The sequence below is a fragment of the Pygoscelis adeliae genome, unplaced genomic scaffold (genome assembly GCF_000699105.1).
Source record: "Pygoscelis adeliae isolate BGI_AS28 unplaced genomic scaffold, ASM69910v1 Scaffold218, whole genome shotgun sequence".
In the NCBI taxonomy this organism is placed as follows: domain Eukaryota; kingdom Metazoa; phylum Chordata; class Aves; order Sphenisciformes; family Spheniscidae; genus Pygoscelis; species Pygoscelis adeliae.
The window spans coordinates 1,934,684-1,939,795 of record NW_008825433.1 but is presented as its reverse complement, the minus strand read 5'-3'; the positions used below and the strand labels follow the sequence as shown (position 1 = coordinate 1,939,795).

At 37.0% G+C, this 5,112-nt stretch overlaps 1 protein-coding gene across 2 annotated transcripts in view; it reads left to right on the top strand.

The window, feature by feature from the left end:
* The window catches only part of STRN (striatin, calmodulin binding protein), a 55,967-nt gene that overhangs the window by 2,710 nt on the left and 48,145 nt on the right, over positions 1–5,112 (top strand). The gene's annotated exons all lie outside the window — the stretch shown is intronic.

The window sequence follows — 5,112 nt, the reverse complement described above, 5'->3', positions numbered from 1 at the left end:
TTCCTGCGTTCCTTCATTTCTGCCCTGGCCTTGCAGCACACCAAATCTTTCTTAGCTAGATAAAGTAAGTTATGAGTAACGGGACAGAATATGAAATTGTGGCCCAGAGTAGTCCATGTTCTCAATGCTCTCAGGAAACTGAGAGCAAGAAATGAGCAACATTGGTTTTCTCAGATACATGCTTTCATGAGCTGCTGTTCTGTATAGTGGGTGTTCAGCATTTCTTTTATCAACCAAATGTTTTCAAAGTTTACTATAAACAAACAACTTCGGAAGCATTATCAGTGTTCTCTATTTCATGGCACTTGTGTAATTTTATAGTGGGTAAGGTAGAAAATGAGTTTTACTTACAGATTATCATGTTTTTCTGACGAATTTACTTTAATGTTCGGTCTTTATGTTAGTAAGATTACCTTTTTGTTGCGTGTATAGGAAGCCCAGTTATTTCTCCTGAAAAGTCTTAATACACTAAATAGCAAAGAGCTTAGAAGGAGGTAGTTAACAGTTAAGCATTATCATTTGTTCAACAGCAGTTTTGATGTAGTTTTGCCAACATCCAGTAGATTGCAGTGTGAGGCTGTTCACAGTTGAGGGTTACTTTTTATTACTTTATCAATACTTGCTCCACCACCAGTAAATTGCATTGTTTCCTCTGGATTTTCAGGAGCTAGCTGAAATGTAGTACTGTTTCTCTCAAGTACGTGTCCTAATTTATCTAGTCTAGCTCATTTCCTGTCCTAACATATTTTAACCAAAGAACTAGACTCCTGAGCCATGTCTCTAGAAACACTTGATTTAATTTTATGTTGTTTTCTGCACTGGTGTGTCTGATCAGCGTAAGGCTGGCGCCTTCTCCCCTGGGTAGAATATCTTGCCGTGCTGTTCCTGGCAGTCGTTCTTGTTTATGTCTCTTGGTTTGGCGGCGGCTCCCAGATCTTCTACGGATGTTTTGGCAGGCTCCCTCAGCACAGCTGGATCAGATGCTTCAGGTCTGGAGACAGATATTTCCAAGAAATAGTGGCCTTTTTTGATCGGGATCAAACTTGTTTCTGTGTGAAGCATTCAGGAAAGTTTCACTGCTCTGTCTTAGGAAATTTAGAAGGATGAAAGCTTTTAGCATTTTCCTAAGCGGCTGTTCAAGTGTTGTGGCAGGCATATTGAATGTCTCCAAGCGCTGTTTGCATAGAAGACACACAGTTTAAAGAAAATACTACTAATCAGAAAAGGAGAATTGCGTAATGAAGTGCAAAAGCCAGAGCAGTGGTAATATTCATACTTATCTGAGTGAGGGCATCTACCCTGTAACATAGTTTCACAGTCCCAAAATAGCTTTCTTCCAAACAGCTTGAAGGCTAGTTTTCAGATGGAAAATACCTTCTATAAAGTTGTATCCTTCAGCTAGTTATTTTCAAGTAATTTTTCAGTCTCTGCATACTGTTAATAATTCAGATGTAATTTTTAGAAATTGAAGTTAAATCGTCCAAGTTGAACAAGTTTCAGATAATAAAGGCTCATCTTTGCGATTTGTTTCCCTCCTTCTTCCCCTGCCCCAAACACACTGTCCTTTGTTTTTGACCAGATGATATAAAGGTTGGAGAAACTTCGATTTTTCTTTATACTTATTTACAGAAAAAATACATTTGCTCTTTTTTGTGATAATAGTATCTCACTGCTGTGATGTGTGAACTAGTGTTCAATGTGAGCTGCAGAGGGCCAGCTTAAAGCTGTTAATAACTGGACTATGTGATTTCTGAAGAAGCAGAGAAATTAAGCATGACAGGTGGGCAGGAGATACTCTGTTACGGTAGAAATAGATTAAATATAAACATGCTAATGGCATAAGCTATATTCAGAATTTTTATAGAATTAAAGTTTCTTTTGTGAGAAGTTTCATAGCCTTTGATTGCAATATGTGTAACTGAATGGTCAAGACTCTCCCTTCTAGTCTTGGAGTCGGAATCGTTGTATTCAGCCCTTTCCTTAGTATGCTTTAGAAAGAAGATTGATTGTGTTTCATACCTGTGATATTTTCAACTGTACCATAAGAAAGTTTCTAATAATAAATCTCATACTTGCTGCCTGAAGAAGTGTAGAAAATATTTCCTTGATGGACTGTTAGCTATCTATATTGATTTTTTTTTTTTTTTTAAATATTCCTCTGGACTTTAGAAGCTGACCATAGCTGAAGGTGAGTTCACTGGGTCAAGTACTCTGACATGGAATTCATGTTTCCTTTTCACATCTAGCTGGTGTCTTGCTCAGATACCTGAATTTATACTAATTTATACTAATTAATTCAGGTTTGAGTTTGGCATTGGGTTTTTTGTCATTTTGTGCAGGCAAAGGTCTATGGCTTTTTGTTTTTAACATTCCCAGCAATATTAAAAATAAGGATTGCTTTTTCGATTGTCAGCTCTTCATTTGCCTGTCTTTGTTAGGACATGATTCTTCTGCTGTATCTGCATTTCTACTGGTCTCTGCCTGTGATATACAAAGTTAAATCTTCTGAAAGATGAAATTTTAGTTCAGCTTGGCCTTAAAATAAATTTAAGGGACAGTGGTGTACAAGACCATGTAATCTAGGTTATCCTATTGAAGTGAAGAAGAATAACAAAGGCTTTAAAAACTGTTGCATTGTGAGGAGGAACCAGGTAAAAAAATCTGCCACTAATAGTTTAGAATGTGGATAGGATGAATAATCTCACTTTGCTGAGCTGATTTTATATTGCCTTTAATGAGGGGGGAAAACTTCAATAAGAAGAAAGAAGAATTTTACTGTTGATTTAAGAGGGAAAGAAATTTAAAAAAATGAGCATACACAGATGTAACAGATTGGAATAAATATACTGAGAAGTTTAAAAAAATGCAGGCAGAATTTTTGAAAAATGGATTTTGGAGAACAGGTGAGAGATCTAAGGAATAGGAAATGTATAAGGAATGATCCTTTCAGTTAACCTAGCAAACGTTTTACTTTGGTTCTTAGGGTGAAAATTATTAGCAAAACTTTGATGAGAAAACTAGTGAATGCATAGAGGATAATGGAACTTTATGTAAGACCCATGAGCTGAAAGCAAATGCCTCATGCCACAAAACTAACTGCTCTCTGAAATTCTTTGCAGGAATTAAGTAGAGCACAGTATAGGTCACTAATCCAGATTAAAGTGAAGTATTAATATTTGCTCACTGTTGATAAGTCAAATCAAAATGAATTAAACATTGGGGTCATTTGAATCGCTGACTGCATAAAAACTTCAAGTTTTTGGCAAAGTGTAGTATTTAAAGTTGGTGAGGTAGGTTAGTGACAGAGTAGAGGATTTCTTAGTTCTTGATTAGTCATTACTTTTTATTAGTGATGGGGGGGGGAAGTATACATAGTATCAGTATTTAACAATAATGAAATGCAATTGTTTTACCAGGGTAGCATCTCTCTGCTGGTGAGATGTAGGAAACAGATAGTTGGGAAAGGAAAGATAAATATTTTGATTGAGCATTCAGCTTTAATTTTGTTCTATTCTTGGTTATTCTTTTCTGTACTGACCAAAATGTCTATCCTTCACTTACTGCTGTTAATACATTTCAAGTGCATCCTTTCTCCTTTCCTTGCTGGTTGCTGCTCAACTGAGTTAGAGCGTAGTGCTCTAGCTCTTGAGGAGGAAGTCAGTTGCTTCATCTGTCTTTGTTGCTACACCTAAGAGGCATTTCTTTATTCTGCACTTACCCTTCTCATTGAGAATTAAATGTTTATTATAATTAAAATGCAGCTGGATTAGTAGGAAACTAGTACTGTCGATACTGAACCATAAGAACTACCAAGCATCGTTTCCCTCAGCACCATTTTGTTAGATGTGTTTTCTTGATGAAATAGAAAAAGGTAAAAGAAAACAGTAATGTAATGAAGATGTCTGAGAAGCAATCAAGAAGTGCAGGTAACTTGAAAACATCATCTACAGTGGTTCTTGATGCAGTCATTCGAGCTTAGTGAGACTTGCCTCATACAATTATGAAGTGTCACACCCATTAATTTTTTTAAAAACAGATTTTAAGTGGAAGAGTTCCCTCGTGAGTAGTGGAGCTAATGAAACCCATTTTCACGTTGGTGTATGAGAGTGTGGGTTTTGGTTTTTTTGTCTTTTGTAGCCTGTATCTTGCTGTCTTACACCTAGCTCCGTACATTTGCATTGGAGCTGCATGTGTGTGCATGCTAGTTGATTGTCCCGCTACTGCCAGGCTGTGTGCCCAGCATTGCCTGGATTCTTCCCTACCTTTTGTTCAGGGTAGGAACTAGTATGAGTGCCTCTTTTCTACCCAGTTGTGAATGTCTACAGAACTTTATTAAGGAATCAGTTTTTTTTGAGTCATCTAAATTTTCATGTTTGGCAGAAAACAATCATAGAGACAAAAGTTACAGTGAGTGTGAGAGAAGGGGGAACAGATTGTGAAACTGGCTAAGGCTCTCTTTGCCTCAGTTTCTCTGTTACTGTGTTGTAAGACTACTCTAATGAATCTTTAATAACTTATATGTGCATTTGTAATGCTGTACTACTGTGGCATTATTTTGTGTGTTTAAAAATCTATAGACACTGACCCTGTAGGATGAAGCTTTTAAAATTAAAAAACATTTCCCTTTTTCTTCTAGCTACTCTTATTGTCATTCTATAGCATGCTTTGTGGGGTTTATTACAATAGGCCTTCTGTAGGCTAAATATTTTTGGAAGAGAAGTCACCATTTTAGAACTTGGTCAAGTGGCAGATATAGCAGCTTTAAGAGAAACTGGTATAGATGGGCTGCTGTCAGTGCTAAATCTCATTTAGAATAGTTCTAACCGAGGGCCTGGTGCTGTTGGAAAGCACAGCATTTTGAAGAATAAAACTAAGGTTTGCTTACTTGAACCGACATGGATAGTAAAAATATTTCATAGTGACGGCTAAAAAAAAAGGGGGGGGGGGGGGGGGGAGGGAAGCACAGAGTAGCCCATGTTCACAGGGAAGGAACCTTTTCTGTAGCAAGAACATTTTGTAAAATCTGCAGTCTACTGAGCCCTGTGTGTCATCAGTATTCACTTTGCAATTATATGTCAACCTTGGAAGAAATAATGAAGCAAAATTACACAT